Source organism: Bos mutus, chromosome 14, assembly GCF_027580195.1.
Source record: "Bos mutus isolate GX-2022 chromosome 14, NWIPB_WYAK_1.1, whole genome shotgun sequence".
In the NCBI taxonomy this organism is placed as follows: Eukaryota; Metazoa; Chordata; class Mammalia; order Artiodactyla; family Bovidae; genus Bos; species Bos mutus.
Window position 1 is genome coordinate 75,557,161 of NC_091630.1, and position 18,390 is coordinate 75,575,550.

Genomic DNA, 18,390 nt, shown 5'->3' on the forward strand with positions numbered 1-18,390 from the left:
TCTTGAAGAGATCTCTAGTCTTTCCCATTCTGTTGTTTTCCTCTATTTCTTTGCATTGATCACTGAGGAAGGCTTTTTTTATCTCTCCTTGCTATTCTTTGGAACTCTGCATTCAGATGCTTATATCTTTCCTTTTCTCCTTTGCTTTTTGTGTCTCTTCTTTTCACAGCTATTTATAAGGCCTCCCCAGACAGCCATTTTGCTTTTTTGCATTTCTTTTCCATGGGGATGGTCTTGATCCCTGTCTCCTGTACAATGTCATGAATCTCCATCCATAGTTCATCAGGCACTCTATCTATCAGATCTAGTTCCTTAAATCTATTTCTCACTTCCACTGTATAATCACAAGGGATTTGACTTAGGTCATACCTGAATGGTCTAGTAGTTTTCCATACTTTCTTCAATTTAAGTCTGAATTTGGTAATAAGGAGTTCATGGTCTGAGCCACAGTCAGCTCCCAGTCTTGTTTTCGCTGACTGTACAGAGCTTCTCCATCTTTGGCTGCAAAGAATATAATCAATCTGATTTCAGTGTTGACCATCTGGTGATGTCCATGTGTAGAGTCTTCTCTTGTGTTGTTGGAAGAAGGTGTTTGCTATGACCAGTGTGTTCTCTTGGCAAAACTCTATTAGCCATTGCCCTGCTTCATTCCATATTCCAAGACCAAATTTGCCTATTACTCCAGGTGTTTCTTGACTTTCTACTTTTGCATTCCAGTCCCCTGTAATAAAAAGGACATCTTTTTTGGGTGTTAGTTCTAAAAGGTCTTGTAGGTCTTCATAGAACCCTTCAACTTCAGCTTCTTCAGTGTTACTGGTTGGGGCATAGACTTGGATTACTGTGATATTGAATGGTTTGCCTTGGAAATGAACAGAGATCATTCTGTTGTTTTTGAGATTGCATCCAAGTACTGCATTTCAGACTCTTTTGTTGACCATGATGGCTACTCCATTTCTTCTGAGGGATTCCTGCCAGCCGTAGTAGATATAACGGTCATCTGAGTTAAATCCACCCATTCCCGTCCATTTTAGTTCACTGATGCCTAGAATATCAACATTCACTCTTGCCACCTCCTGGTTGACCACTTCCAACTTGCCTTGATTCATGGACCTAACATTCCAGGTTCCTATGCAATATTGCTCTTTACAGCATCGGACCTTGCTTCTATCACCAGTCACATCCACAACTGGGTATTGTTTTTGCTTTAGCTCCATCCCTTCATTCTCCACTGATCTCCAGTAACATGTTGGGCACCTACCGACCTGGGGAGTTCCTCTTTCAGTATCCTATCATTTTGCCTTTTCATACTGTTCATGGGGTTCTCAAGGCAAGTGGCTCAGATTGTAAAGCCAGTATCTCCAGTAATGCAGAAGACTGGGGTTTGATCCCCTGGTTGGGAAGATCCCCTGGAGAAGGAAATGGCAACCCAGTCTCATCACTTCATGGCAAATAGATGGGGAAACAGTGGAAACATTGGCTGACTTTATTTTGGGGGGCTCCAAAATCACTGCAGATGGTGACTGCAGCCATGAAATTAAAAGATACTTACTCCTTGGAAGGAAAGTTATGATCAACCTAGATAGCATATTAAAAAGCAGAGACATTACTTTGCCAGCAAAGGTCTGTCTAGTCAAGGCTATGGTTTTTCCAGTGGTCATGTATGGATGTGAGAGTTGGACTATAAAGAAAGTTGAGCACCAAAGAATTGATGCTTTTGAACTGTGGTGTTGGTGAAGACTCTTGAGAGTCCTTTGGGCTGTGAGGAGATCTAACCAGTCCATCCTAAAGGATGATCAGTCCTGGGTGTTCATTGGAAGGACTGATGTTGAAGCTGAAACTCCAATACTTTGGCCACCTGATGCGAAGAGCTGACTCATTTGAAACAACCCTGATGCTGGGAAAGGTTGAGGGCAGGAGGAGAAGGGGGTGACAGAGGATGAGATGGTTGGATGGCATCACTGACTCAGTGATGAGTGATGGCATCACTGACTCAGTGGACATGAGTTTGGGTGAACTCCAAAAGTTGGTGATGGACAGGGAGGCCTGAGTGCTGCATTTCATGGAGTCATAAACAGTTGGACACGACTGAGCTACTAAACTGAACTGAGAGGGCTGGAAATAGCAGGAAATTAGCATTCCCTCGAGGGCTTAGATGGTAAAGAGTCTGCCTGCAGTGCAGGAGAACCAGGTTCCATTCCTGGGTCAGGAAGATTCCCTGGAAAAGGGTATGGCAAAACCCACTCCAGTATTCTTGCCTGGGAAATCCCATGGGCAGAGGAGTCTGGAGAATTATAGGCCATGGGGTTGCAAAGAGTCATATTCACTTTTCAGTTCAGTCTCTCTCAGTTGTGTCTGACTCTTTATGAGTAATAAAGAATCCACTTGCCAATGCTGGAGGTGCATTGGAGATATGGGTTCAATCCCTGGGTTGGGAAGATCCCTGGAGTAGGGAATGGCAACCCACTCCAGTGTTCATGCCTGGGAAATCCCATAGACAGAGGAGCCTGGTGGGCTACAGTCCATGGGGCGGCAAAAGAGTCTGACAGAACTGAGTGACTGAGCACATACACACATACACACACACACACACACAAATATATATATGGCAGTGTTTAGGGCATTTCAGTTTTAAATGCTGGTGGAATTTCCTGTTTGAGAGGTCCAAGGACTATCGAAGTGAAAGTTGCTCAGTCATGTCCTACTCTTTGCGACCCCATGGAATATACATACAGTTCATGGAATTCTCCAGCCAGAATACTGGAGTGGGTAGCCTTTGCCTTCTCTAGGGGATCTTCCCAACCCAGGGATGGAATCCAGGTCTCCTGCATTGCAGGCAGTTTCTTTACCAGCTGAGCCACAAGGGAATGCCAAGAATACTGGAGTGGGTAGCCTATCCCTTCTTCAGTGGATCTTCCCAACCCAGGAATTGAACCAGGGTCTCCTGCATTGCAGGTGGATTCTTTACCAACTGAGTTATCAGGGAAATTCCCCAAGGACTATTAGATGAACCAATTTTGCTTCCAGGAGAGGAATCTGGGTGGAAATATAGAATAATGGAATATAGATGTGATGGTTACTGTATCAGAAAAAGTACCAAATTCTTTGGAAACCACACATGATTGGTCACAGAGAAGTTTTCCAGGAATATAATGTTTTCTGATCTGGAACTCTATTCATGGTCATGAGATATACACTAGAAAATGTTACATATTTCCAAAGGAAAATTAATTTAAAAAATTAAATTCTTGATGAAATTAATTTGCTGATGAGAGAATGAATTTCACGATGATCTCTGCTTTGAAAGCTGATTTAGTCAGCTGGAAGGAAAGCCGATTATAAAGAGTAATAGAAATAGGAGGAAGACATTCTTGCTATAGAATGTATTTTTATGGTTGATTGTTTTTATTTCCAAGTAATTCTTGCACATGGTTGTGTTGTTTTGTTAAAGGAAAGCAGTTCTGTGTGTCTTCCATTCTCTTGCCTCAGTTGCAACACCTAGCAACTCCCACAACTACACTTTCTACACTTCGGGCTGTCTAATTTAGCAGTGAATTTTGTATATAAAAATGACATGTATATACAGTTATTTCATGTTCATATATTTAAGTGTATTTCTCATCTTCCATTTAGACTAGAGAATTTAGTTTTCTTAACTCTGTCTCAGAGGCACCAAACCTTCTTTTTACTTGAAACCCTCAAAATAATGACACAATAATTTACATAAGTCAATATTTAGTGTTTCCACTAATATGACCCTGTAAATAGTGTCCTCTGCTGAGTTTTGTACTCTGCCACCATTATGCTTCTATTATTATGCAACTTTTCATTTTATAAAAGTTCGTAATTTTCTCATTTAATGTGATTAATAGCTTTCTATGTACTGATCACTAATTCTTGCTTCCAGCCCCCTGAAGACCTATGATCTTTTCACAATACTATTTTTTCTTTTTTTAAAGGTTTTTTTGATGTGGACCGTTTTAAAAGTCTTTGTTGAATTTGATACAACATTGCTTCTGTTTTATGTTTTGGTTTTTTGCCCTCAAGGCATGCAGGATCTTTGCTCCCTGACCAGGGATCAAACCAGCACTTCCTGCGTTGGAAGGTGAAGTCTCAATGGCTGGACCTCCAGGGAAGTCCCAATACTATTTTCTGATTGATAAGCAGCCCCATCTACCTGCTCAGTTTTATTTCAGACTTCCGTCCTAAAGATCTCTAGTATCCTGTTCCCATCTGTATTGGAGAATGTGGCTAGGGCTACATTGTGATAACTTTACTTGGACGTTGAGACTGCTCTGTGAGACTGAGGGTATAGTGAGTAAGAGGGAGGAGAAGAGGGGGGAAAGGGGAGAAATTGCTATTTAATCATCCTGGACCCAAAAGGGGAGAGCGGGCAAATTCTTTCTGGAGTCCAGTTATTGTCTTATTTGGGCTCAACGTCCAAAGTTGCAAATGATCTATGGTCACTCTCAATTTCGCCTTCAACTTCTGAGCAAGTCCACCAGTCCTCTTCCCTTCCCCTGATCGGCCCTGGGAGATGTGCCAAGGTCTGCAGACCCCACTCCTTGCAGGCAGAACTGTTCAGTCTGTTCCCAGCTGACCGAGCCACTCTTGGGTATAGAGAGGGATCTACTGACCCACTGTCTTTCAGGAAGCTCCATCATTTAGGAAAGGAAAGAACTGTTACCTAGAGGATGGTCCCTCCTGGATATAAACTGGAAGCCCCATCTCCTGTCACCCCTGGGTGTGAGAGCAGGATCATGGCAGAGCCTCCCCCACCACTAGTCACCTTCGTGGATTCTGTACCTTTGTCAGATAGAGTCCTCATTTTAAGTAAATGCCTCCCTTCTGCTAAGTTCAGATGCTCCTTAAGGCAGGGGAAGAACATTTTCTATTTACTCCAGTCACAGGCACAAGAAGAGTCAAGTCATTTGCTGCTTCTCCATCTTCAGGGGGACTTGGGTCCCAGCTAACCTCATGAAAGGCCATCAGCCTCTGCAGAAATTAACCCCAACATGTGCTTTCAAGGGTTTGGTCTCTGTTGAGCGTTTCCTCTGCTCTGCAGAGAAACAGGGTCCAGGGAAAATAGAAAAAAGACTCTCCTTGAAAAAAAAAAAAAGTAAAAATGTTATCACTTATCTTTTAAGTGAAGTAGAGCAAGGAGCTAGTATGTTTGCCTTAAGTCATCTCTCCTGCAGTGGGACCTGGGTTCCAAAAGAACCACAGGGTTAAAGCAACAACATTCTGAGTCTCCAACTCTAATTAGCAGAAGGCATGAGAAGAAACTGAGCTTTGTGGTCATGGTCAAAGCTAAAGATGTAATCAGACTCCAAATGCGAGTTGAGTCTCAAATTACTTTTCATCTTTTAAAATTCCAAACTCTTTTCTTTTTCAACCTCAAAAAAGTAAATCTAAGCCACCGTAAACATCACGTCTGGGCTTTTTCTTAACAAAAATTGAAAGCTTGACTCATTAATCCACCATGGCAGACATGGTAACCCACCGTCCTGGAAACCTTCTTTTCCTCCCCCATGCGTGGGATTGCTTTGCTTTGTTATTCCTTCGTTAGGTGTATCTGGCCTCTGAACAATTTCCCTTCTTGTGTCTCTGATTCTCCTCTTCTCCCGAGACTCTGTCTCATGGAGTTTCCTAGATCTTCTTCCCAAAGAAACACGGGTGCCCGTGTCCTAAGCAGGATGCTAATAAACCATGTGGCTCTAGGTACCTCCTGGAGTTACTAGTGCCATTCAATCCAGGTACCCTGAGATGCTCGCTGAGCTTTAGCACAGCGTGACCTACCTTGGACTGAAACAACTTGAGGGAGCCACAGGAGAAGCCATCTAGACTTTTATAAGTCATTGCCTTGGTGCCCTTGCCATGCCTCTGGAGCTGGTGGTGCCTGCTGGAACCAATCCCATGGCTGCCTATCAAGGAGGAACCTGAGGGGTAGCCCAAGCCACCCAAGATCATCAGTGGTGGGTTCTGGAGGCCACATTTGACCTATACCTCTGACTCCAAAGTTCAGGCTCCGTTCATGACTCTTCACTGCCTCCTCTCTACACAGTATCTTCCCCCTAAATAAACTGAACAATTCAAATCGGAGACGGAGCACCACACGTTGATGGCCATCTTCTTGGGGAACCTGGGCATCCTCTTTCAGAGATCCAGGCCTTTGGAGCTTGGGGCACCCGTACCCTGATGCAAATGGGCATCCAGTGGCACGTCTCACTGAGCTTCATGTCTTCCTTCCGCCACCCGTTTTACTTTCAATGCCACCTCCATTCTGTCTGTTAATGTGATGAGGGCTGCTGGAAATTCCTCAATGGACTACCCCTTTTGCATAATATGGACTTACAATTGACTGTATATAACTATCAAAATCTAGAAAGGATATTGCAATTCCCCAAGGCAAGGCAGTGGGGGGATGGGAGGGGATTCTGCCCCTTCCCCTCAGGCAGCCTGCAGGAGAGAAGGGCAGAGGGTTCGGGGGACTTGGAGGGTCAGTGTGTACAGGAGTGGTCTGTGATCTCCAGCTGAGAAAGCAAAGAATTAACGTAGCATCAGTTTAAAGCTGTGGAAGAATGTTCCGTGAAACATGATACATCAAATTATTGTTTTGTGGATGTTAATGACAGTGTCTTTTGGGAAAAGTTTCTGTGGTCAAATAGAGGAGAAAACAACAGCTCAACCAGGTTTATTTGTGATTACTTCTACAGGATCATATGTAGGCATTTCCCAAACATAGTAAATAAAGCATTCTGAAAAGCTTATTTTGCGGAATACATTTTGCTGTTTTCCTACTGATTTTTGTTTCTATCACATATTATCGTCTTTCCACAACAGTTCTATGACATAGTTATGGTTCAAAGTCCTGTTTTGAAGATGAGGAAGACTGAGGTTTAGGAAGATAGTAATACTGATACTTCCAGGGCCACGTGGATCACGAGCAGTAGACCTTTAGGCTGGTTTGCTGATGGCAGGATGGGTTCTGGATTTGCTTCAAGATTACCTCTCCATGGGGCTTCCCTGGTGGCTCAGCTGGTAAAGAATTCACTTGCAATGCAGGATACCCGGATTCAATCCCTGGGGTAGGAAGATTCCCTGGAGGAGGAAATGGCAAACTACTCCAGTATTCTTTTCAGATTATCTTCCCTTATAGGGCATTACAAACTATTGAGAATAGTTTCCTATGCTCTACAATAAGTAGAGCAAGGTTCTACAGGAACCTTGCTGGTTATCTGTTTTATATGTGGTCATGTGTATGTGTTTAATACTTTAATGGTGGGTAATATTGTTTTCTCTGACTTTTATACAGCTTTTATTATAAGCCAGCTTTTTGTGGCAACTGAGTGACATCATTTTTACAGCTTTATTGAGGTATTCTTATAGAGCTTTTGGAAACCCAGTGTGGTAATAAACATGTGAATCATTCCATAAGAATACACTGAACTGTATGTTATACGTTGTTAACATTATTCTCTTTATCACGGCCTGAATGACAAGAGCTGATTGTGGGTAATTTGTGTCTGAGCCCTCTGCTCAGGCAAAGGACCATGCAAGCAGCAGGGAGAAACACAAGTGGAAAATGGGACTCGGATGAAATAAATCTTTCATGAAAATGCAGGAGGGTCTTTGGGACAGAGGCCTCGACAGCCTGGCTGGCTGACTTCCTAGACAGAATTCCTCCCCTCCTGAGAACAAATAATGCATTATGACAAAAACGAGAATCATTTCCTTCTGAAGGAATATTGTTTTACTCTGGCAAGTAGGGCAGGCAGCAGAGAGTAGAAGGGCAAAGGGCAAGCTGAAATTGAAGGACAGAGTTTAAAGGAAATCGTAGGGTATTTTTAAAGGCAAAAGTAGGGCAAGACTTAAAATATTCAAAGAAAAAAGTATCATCTGAACTTATACCTATAGCATTTTATATATGTGTATATACTTAGTATATATACTGTTGGGCTTCCCTGGTGGCTCAGCGGTAAAGAATCTGCCTGCAATGCAGGAGACCTGGGTTTGATCCCTGAGTCAGGAAGATCCCCTGCAGAAGGACAGGGCAACTCACTCCAGTATTCTTGCCTGGGAAATCCCATGAACAGAGGAGCCTGGCGGGCTACAGTCTATGGGGTCGTGAAAGAGTTGAACACGACTGAGTGACTAACACACACACATATACTTGTATGTATATATAAAGCAGTGCATAGGGAAAGAGTCTGTGAGAAAATTCACCATATGTTGTGAACATCCACGTGTTCTACAGAAGAATGTATGTTCTCTGCCTGGAGCCAAGGCTTGATATAATTCCTATAAAACAAGTCTGTGGATATACATGAAATCACATTAATAATCCCTACATGGGACCTGATGTGCTTCTTGAATTATACCTTCTTCCCTTTCATCAATTTGGAAATTCACAACCATGAAAACTCTCTCTTCCCCATTCTCTTTAATCCCTCCCCTACCCCTGCTCCTTCTTGGACTCCTGTTAGTCCTATGTCAGATTTGCTCATTTTAGTTTCTCTATTTATTGATCTCTCTTTTGTATTTTCGGAGAAGGCGATGGCACCCCACTCCAGTACTCTTGCCTGGAAAATCCCATGGATGGAGGAGCCTGGTAGGCTACAGTCCATGGGGTCGCGATCGGACACGACTGAGCGACTTCACTTTCAATTTTCACTTTCCACTTTCATGCATTGGAGAAGGAAATGGCAGCACACTCCAGTGTTCTTGCCTGGAGAATCTGAGGGACAGGGGAGCCTGGTGGGCTGCCGTCTATGGGGTCACACAGAGTCAGACATGACTGAAGCGATTTAGCAGCTTAGCAGCTTTTGTATTTTCCCTAGGTTACTTTTCTGTGTTGCATTTTGGGTGAATACATGCAATTCTATGTTCTAGTTTCCTAATAATTTCTTCATTGTGTATATTTGTGTGTGTGCGCACGCTCAGTTGTGACTCCAAGGGCTGTAGCCCCCAGGCTCCTCTGTCCATGGGATCCTCCAGGCAAGAGTACTGGAGTGGGTTGCCATGCCCTCCTCCAGGGGATCTTCCCGACCCAGGGATCGAAACTGCATCTCTTGCACTGGCAGGAAGGTTCTTTACCATTAGTGCCACCCTGGGATGCCCCTCACTTATTTAGTCATTCATTCATAATTTAAAATTTAAATGTATTCATGTTTTATCTATGTAAACAGTATTATCTTAACTTCTGGGGAGCCTAAATATCTTGCTTATTTGTTTGCTGTGTATTTCTGCTACTATCACTCTCACTGGCTAGATCCTCTTGTGTTTTATAATTTTAATTTTGCGCTCATTCATTTTGATTTCATCTCTGTGAATCCTGAATGAACTGAATTGAGAGTATTCCCTCCAGAGAAGATTTGAGGACCTGTTTGCTATGTGTTTCTGGGGTGTTGCAAGTCTCTGACTGTTTTTATGATAATATTCAAAGTCCGGGAACCTTGGACTCTGTAGACAGGTGGGAACTTGAACCCCATTATAGCAGAACTGTGTTGCCACATGGAAGATGCTCTTTGGATGTTTGTGTATTGAATGTGAAAGGGAGTGAGAGAAAAAAGAAAAATGAAACCAGTGCATTATTTTCACACTTCCTTTGAAAAAATTGCCAAAATTAAGCCAGAATTCTTTTTAATTGAGAAAAACTAAATGTGATCCTGGTTCTTCCAGAGGACATGTCTCTACTGACTTTTAACTGTTGCAGTCTGATAATTCCTAAGTCATTATCGAGTCAATCAGAATTTATATATTCCTCTGACTAATTATGAAACACTGGAGTTAAACAGGAGCTCAGAGACCCTGCAGGCCGCCCCCGCTCATGGCATAATTAAGGGTTACACTGCTTTTCCGAGGCCAAGCATTTGCCAGAAAGGATTTGAATTGTTCATAGTGTACATCCAACTGGAAACAAAAAACTGTGAGCAGGAAAAAAAAAGTTTGAAGTTCAAACCGCCATACCCAGTGAAATATTATATCTCAGATCGCTGATAAAACCATCCTGACAACACATTTGGCTGTGTTTTCTCCCCAAGGGCCTTCCTGTGCATGGTCTCTTCTCTCCCCAAATTTGGGGATGTTTCTGAAGTAGCACGTGATGTGACCGAATGACGCACCAGCCTCAGCTTAGGCATTTCAAAAGATTTTGCTCCTATTTACCCCACAAGCAGGGCAGTTCAATGACTCTGGGGATGTTATTAGATTTTCTTAGTATTCTCTGGTTCCAGAGATACAGACCAATTTTAGCTGTCTTGTCTCATTGTAGGAGCACAAAACCAAACCCCAGGGCACAAGTGCCTTCTGCTTCCACCTCTCTGCTATCCAAGTGCACTTATTATTGGGCAAGTCCTGGATCACTGGGACAGGACAACACTGGAGGGTGGCTAAGGAGCATGTCCTCCATCTGACTCTCCTGGTTTCTACCTGCTTCCCATTCTGTGTTTAGAAACCTTATTTCTCTGAACAAGTCACTCTCTGCGGTCGAATGACTCAGTCATAACCAAATATTAGACTTCCTTTAGTATCCATTGAGCATTTTTCTGCTCGAGTGATTGTCTTTACAACTATGTCCACAATGGACTCCCATCCAGTCCTCAGAAAGCAGCTGATGTAAGAAGGATCCAGTCTCCTGTGATTCATGACTTTAAAGAAGATGACCGTACTTATGGTACAGGCATGAGGAAGCTAGTCAAGAGACTAGGGGCCTTTGGTTAAGCTGCAGAGACAATGGATGGGCAAAGACATGGCTGGATAACAGGGCCAAGCCACTGCGGCCAGACTACTCAGCAGGCTTCAAGTGTGTTCTGCTAACACAGAAAAACATTTTGAAAACCGCTCCCAGGAATTAAGATGTAACCAAAATGGACCTTGGGTTATCAGGGACCTGAGACCAGGCCTCTTGATCCTGCACTGGTTTTGTGACCTGTGAGAGAGAACTTGACTTCTCTGAGCTTCAATGTCCTCACCTTGGAAATGAGGCAACTCAAACCTGATGATTCCAGCCAGGAACCCGAACACTGAGGGTCTGGTTTCATCATTTCATGGTTGGAGAGACTGAGCCTTGAGAACTAAAATGTCTTGCTCACTGTGATGTCATCAGAAAGTGACATAACCGAGGCCAGAGGCCAGGTGCCCTCACCTCCCCCAGAACCTTCCCATCACCTCCCACCACCCTGCAAATGCAGGAGGAATTTGTCACATTCTGCAGTCCAAGAGGGGCTGGGGGAGCTGTGGGCTCTTGGGTCTTGAGTCCTCATTTTCACATATTTGTCTGCTTCTGCTTCCGCTTACATTTGTTAAACTGTCATAAAATGTGCATGCTTTGGACAAGCCCTTTTTCTCCTGAAAGGAAACAGAACTGCATGACTCATCCTTTCTTCATGATTAAACTGTCAGGACCATGAATTGGTCACTGTCCACCCAGGCCTGCGAGCTCCACCTGGGACTCCAGTGACATCACTCAGCCTGAGAGATGGGCCGGGGGCAGGGGGCTGGGGGTCGGGAGGGCTCCCTCCTTCCCTTCCAGAATCAGCCTGAGCTCAAACTATCTTCCCTCCTGGGAGGTCGGCACTGATAAATATATCTTCTGTCTTGGTGTCCAGATCAAAGGCTGGTAGCATTAAAATACACTGGCCATTTGATACAAAAGCATACAAAAGCTGTGAGTTCTGGTATGTTAAGAGGAAAACACTGGTCTATGATAGCTGTCAATTCTGGTACGTTAAGAGGAAAGCACTGGTCTATGATCTGGGCCCTGGCCCCATTTGCTGTTGACTGTATGCAAGTCATTTCATATTTTGTGACTTTATGCATCACACCTGCAAGTAGAAATGTGAGATGAACAATCTTGAGGTTTCTTTCATGGTCTGAAGCAGGGTTTCTTAACCTCGGGCACTATTAATAATTCTTTGGATGGATAACCAGTTCTCTGTTGCAGGACTGTTCTATGTATTGTAGGATGTTTAACAGCATCCCTGACCTCTGCCCTCTTATGCCAGCAGCACTGCGAACTTTGAGAACTGAAAATGTCTCTTGTGTGCGTGCTCCGTCGTGTCGACTCTTCATCCTCATGGACTATAGCCTTGCCAGGCTCCCCAGTCCATGGGATTCTCCAGGCAAGAACACTGGGGTGGGTTGCCATTTCCTCTTCCAGGGCATCTTCTTGACCCAGGGATTGAACCCGTGTCTTCTGTCTTTGGCAGGTGGATTCTTTACCACGGAGCCAGCTGGGAAACCCTTGCCAAATGTCCCTGGGAGACAAAAATCTGCCTGCCCCACTGAAAATCAGTGATCCAAAGAAACAGAAATTTATAATCTGTGTATTTCCTCAGCTACACTGTCCTTTTTGGATATAAATTAACAAAACAAAACAGTCCCCCGGTTTTTCTTTCACCAATATTGCCAGGTTTTTACGGGGAGGATTGGAAAGCACTTTCAGAAATTTATTGCTTGGGATCTGGAAAATATGATGCCAGTTATGTGCTTTAGATAACACCTGGATTAATCTTATATTGAGTAGCTCAAAGTACTCTTGTCAGAGATTAAGCCAAAGGGGCAGAACATGGAAGAGATAAATCGGAAACTGCTCAAGATGGAGGAAATGGTACTGAGGAGCGCGTTTCTCCATGCAAGGTGCTTTCCCCCTGGGGCTTTGCTCACACCCTCTGGATCGCCACCTCCCAAAATGCTGCAGGGTTGGAGGATCATCTGTTTCTGTTTGTTCATTCCATGAAGCCTCCAGTGATTCCTGCTCGCAGTGGTAATTTTATTTACTCCTGTGTCGCAGGTGCATCTGTTTGCTTTTTCTCACAGCCAGTTTTTGCCTGCTGCCATCTGAGGAGCAGACTGTCTCTGGCTGACACCCCTGCTGATTGCGGAGTGCTGTCCTTACTCAGAGTGGTCCAGGCTCTTCTTTCTCAGGTGGGTCCTCCGTCCAGGACCTGATGGTCTGTCCTCTGCATCATGACACTGCCTTCCCGGCTCATCCCCTCCTCTCCGTTCTGGCCATGCTGCAGTTTCTCCCCTACTCTCCGCAGAGTCGTCCTCCTGACACCAGCCTCAGTCCTCCCCAGACACTTAGCAAGACACACCAGTCCTGGGCTCTGAGGCCCAGTTCCAGGCCATTTCTCCTCACTCCTGTCATCCACCCAGGCTCCAACATTCGTGCACACTGCAGCTTTGGGAGTGGGGAGTGGCTCCTCTTACCTTGTTTGATTAGAGGACACCTACCTGTTTACTTGTTTAATTGGAGGACACCTACCTGACACCTACGAGTCAGCCCAGGATCACCTCCTCTGTGAAGCCTTTCTGGGTTACACCACCTCCCCAAACTCAGGCAAACAGGGTCCTTCTGTTTCCTGTGCCTCCCAGAGGAGTTCTATCCAAGGGTCCCTCTGGCCAGTGGTCTTTCCTCCCATGGTGATGCCTTCAGACTGGCCCTCCTCCCACCCTTCATTTGGGTAATTCTCCAGGAAATTCCAAACCTCCGCTACAGGTTTACTTCTCAGGGAAACCAGTCCTGACCTGTGCAACCCCAGGGGATGGGAAGTGCCTCTGTACTGCACTATATAGGTTCTAACTGTGAAAGAGCTGACTCCTCCACTAGAATTTAGCTTCTAGGATGCCAAGGATAGGGTTGATTTTGATCATGATAACAATTTTTATAGTAGTTTATTGATGCATAATAGATGATCAATGAATAGCTGTTGACTGAACACATTTACGAGATCTCTGTTGGGTCTGTACTTCCTAGGAGACTGAGTTTTGTGGGGCAGGGACTGTGGCCACTCGTCTTGGAACCTCAGCATCTAGAACACTGCATGGCAATTAGTAATTTTTTACTAATTGATCCATATCATAGTTTTAATTGTCACCAGCACATATTAAATGAGGCATGTATTATACCCATTTCACAGGTGAGGCAACTGAGGCTTTTAAAATAAAGGAAATGCCTAGAACATCTAACACAAGTGACTGGAAGCAAGGGTTCATTGGTTAAAGGAAAAAATAAAATGGGAAATAGTTTTAAAAATATGAACACACAGCTTAAATATTTTATTTCACATTATACAAATATATAAATATAAACTTTAATGTAAATATACTTGTCTTTATCAACTGCAGTGCAGATGAAGGCTGCTTCCTGGAGGTTCTCTGCTAGCATTCTGCCCCACCTTTGCAGCATAAACAAGCTACAAGGAGTATCTTCTACTCTTTCCATTTTTCCCTCCTTTAGATGGAAGAGAGAATTTAAAATACCAGAGCTACAATCTCAATGCAGACTCCTTCTAGATTTTCTTGGTCTCACTTCCATTTTTTTTCTAGCTGTAATGACCACATGTTTTAATCCAGCAAAGTTAAAGCAATGTATATGCATTATTTCTTGAAGTCTTTGCAAGGTGTAAACTTTTCATTGTGGTTCTCTTAGAAACGATATTATTTCATTCTGCCTTAATATGTCTTTGGTTTGCAAAACAGTTTTCACAAAAATAAGGGGATTCTCAGCACATGGTAGACCAGTTGGGAGTTATAAAGCATCTTAGATAAAAACCTGCTGTGGGTGAGAGCTCTTTCTGCTGACAGCTTCAGTCAAGAATGTTTTACAGGCGAAGGGATTATATTGGTTAACCAGATAGGAGGCTATGGAGAGCAAGTTCAGGAGAGCTTTGGCTATAATGTTTCCAAGATTGAACTAAATGGAATTGAGAAGGATTAACCATTTCGGGTAGTGACAGTCTCTGAGCACTTCAGCTCAAAGGAGCTTCAGAAAGATGGTTGAACAGGAAAGGGGTCAGAAATATGACTTCATGTGATTCTTCCTCTCACCTCTGGATCTTTCAGTCTTTATCACTCATTGTGGAGACATATCATCTACTTATTCTTCTCCATAAAGAAAGTCCACCTCATCTCCTCCTGCAGTGCTGAGCCAAGACGTGTGCCTCACCTGCAGTCACCTTCATACAGCCAGTCTTTGGTTTCCAATGATGGCAGGAAAGAGAAATGCAGCCACATGCTCCATCAGGGTACCATCTTGAATTGATGAGGGAAGTCATTGCCTTTGGCCAAGAAGGTTGCTTTGGGAATGAGTACAGGGGATGGTAATGAAAGAAAAGGGGCTTCCCTGGTGGCTCAACGGCAAAGAATCTGCCTTCCAATGAAGGAGATACAGGTTCGATCCCTGGGTTTGAAAGACCCCCTGGAGAAGGAAGTGGCAACCCACTGCAGTATTTTTGCCTGGGAAATCCCAAGGACATAGGAGCCTGGTGGGTTAGAGTCCATGGGGTTGCAAAAGAGTTGGACACGACTGAGTGACTAAACCACAACGATGAGGAGAGGAGAGGACAACAGCCCACGTAGCCGAAAACGCTGAGTCAATATCAGCCAGAGACGGCTCTGATGTCACAAAGTAACCAGAGATGGGGATGGGGGTTAGTCCCTGGCCACCTAAGATGCAACTAACTCCAAACTCAGACTGTTTATCAACAGTAACACTAGCCACAGAGAGAACAGGGGATATGAACCTCAGTGGAGAAATTCGCGGAGTCCAATCTGGTCTCTGTGATTGAAGACCACAAGTGAACAGGACACACAGTTGCCATTTCTGAGTGGGAAACCTGTTTCTGGTCAGTTTCTCCACTCGTGTAAAGGAAGTTACTGCAAGTGCAACGGATGGGTGTGTTCATCAAACTTTAGTCCTGCAGTGCCGTGAGGTTGGAATCATCCACGAGTGCTGAGGACCTTGGACAGAATTCTGGCTGCAGGGAAAAAACTCTGCAGCAGACTTGGCTTCAGGGCTGCCATCTCTGCCTCAGGCAAAACATTTCTATGGGCTTAGTGTTTCTCAGGATCAGCAGGAGGCAGATCTGCTCAGAGGACGGCAGCCTCGTAGACGAGCTCGAAATGTCAGCTCAGGACAGGCGCCAGCTGAAACTGGAATAGTTCTGTTGCTTCTCCTCCACAATTGTTTTAATCAAAAAAATTTTTTAAACTTTAAGATAATTGCAAATTTACATGCAGTTGGAAGCCATAGTACAGAAAGATCCCCGGGTACCCTTCTTCTAGTTTCTCTGAAGGACATCTTGCAAAACTAGAGTGGAATATCAACAACCAGGATATTGACCTTGATTCTATCTCTAATATCATTCAGATCTGCCCAGTCACGTCTGTGTGCGTGTGTGCTCAGTCGTGTCTGACTCTTTGCGACCCTATGAACTACAGCCCACCAGACTCCTCTGTCCACGGAATTCTCCAGGCAAGAGTAGTGGAGTGGGTTGCCATTTCATACTCCAGGAGATCTTCCTGACCCAGGGATCAAACTTGTGTCTCCTCTGTCTCCTGCATTGGCAGGCAGGCAGGTTCTTTACTGCTGAGCCGTCAGGGAGGTGTTTATTTAGTTCTGTGTCATTTTAACACCTGTGTAGGTTGTGTATCCACCGTCACAGTGAAGACACAGAACAGCTGTCACCAGGAGAATCCCTCTAGCTGCCCTTTTGGAGCCACACCCACTTCCACTCTCCCCACCCCCACAGCCGCTAACACGTTCTCCCTTCCTGTAACTTTGTCATTTAAAAACTGTCACATCAATGGAATCAAATAGTGCATAACCTTTTGAGACTGGCCTTTTTCACTCAGCATACTTCTCTGGAGATTCATCAAGGCTTTTGTGTATATCAGTAGCCCATCCTTGTGTGCTGCTGTGTAATATTCCACGATGTGCATGAACCACAGTTTGTTTAACCCTCACTGCAGAGCATGAGAGTTGCTTCCAGTTTGGGACTGTAATGAATAAACTGATAAGACACTTATGCATAGGCTTCTGTGAGCATACATCTTTAGTTCTGTAGAATAAATGTTCAGAAATGCAAGTACAGCATTGTAGCATGCGAGTCCATGAGAATGGGGCCATGGCTTTTTGTTACTAACAGAGGCATGCCCAGGGCCTACCTTAATGCCCAATAATAAATACATGTTAAATAAAGGAATGGACTGACAGTAATTTCTGGAGATTCACTTTGGGCTTCATATCTTCTGGAAAATCTTCTGCACGTCCCAAAAATGCTTTTCTTCTCTCAGCAGTGTGGATTCCATATTGTCTGTTTATGACCCTGTTTCCTCCACTGGACCGAGATCTCAAGGGGCAGAGATGTCCTGTTTATCTTTGCACTCATAGCATTTAGCACATTGCCTGTCCCAGAAGATATTATTGATAAGTAAATGTTGAATGAAAGAAAAAATGAACTAGATCATCTATTTTTGCCTTAGACACACTGTTCCCTCTGGAGTAGTCAGGATCTCTTGTATATCTGTAATCCTATAACCTGGGAAGGAAAGAACACAGGCACTTCATGCAAAAGGCAAACACGTGAGTGGCAAGAAGCTGCTTCTGCCTTGGAGGGGTGTGTAACTCATACCATCAGTGCATTCATCTCTGCATGAGTCTCTATCACTTTCAAATAATGGCAGAAAGGAAAAAATGAAAAACTGTTATTAAAATCTGTTTCCTGTTCCTCAAGGCTATTAAAGGGTAAAATAGTGGCTTTTTAAAGGTATAAATATATGGTTAAGACATAAATATATATATTGCTTTTTAAAATTTTTATTTATTTTAATTGGAGGCTAATTACTTTACAATATTGTAGTGGTTTTTGCCATACACTAACATGAATCAGCCGTGGGTATACATGTGTTCCCCATCCTGAACCCCTCCCACCTCCCTCCCCATCCCATCCTTCATGGTCATCCCAGTGCACCAGCCCTGAGCACCCTGTCTCATGGATCGAACCTGGACTGGCTATCTATTTCACATATGGTAACATACATGTTTCAATGCTATTCTTTCAAATCATCCCACTCTCGCCTTCTCCCACGGAGTCCAAAAGTCTGTTCTTCATTGCTTTTTAAAATTTATTTTTATCGAAGTACAGTTGATTTACAATGTTGTGTTAATTACTGCTATACAGCAAAGTGACTCAGTTTTATATATATATGTAATATATATACATTGTATATGTATACATGTTCTTTTTAATATACATTTTTTTCTATTATGGTTTAATCATAGGATGTTGAATATAGTTCTCTGTGCTCTACAATAAAAATCTTGTTTACCCATTCTATATATAAAAGCTTACACACACACACACACACACACACACATATATATATATACACATATTTCCTTTGAGGGGCTAATTTTAGGCACATTCTTCATGTAGTTTTAAGCATAGTGAAAGGAAGGAGTCTAAGGTTAATTGAGAGTTCTGCTTCTGACAGTTTCTTTCTGTGTAACGTTGTTTAAGATACTAGACAAACAAACAAAAAAATACTTGGCTTCTCTGGCTTCTCAGTGTTTCTATTTGTAAAATCCAAATGGGAATTTCGATAATA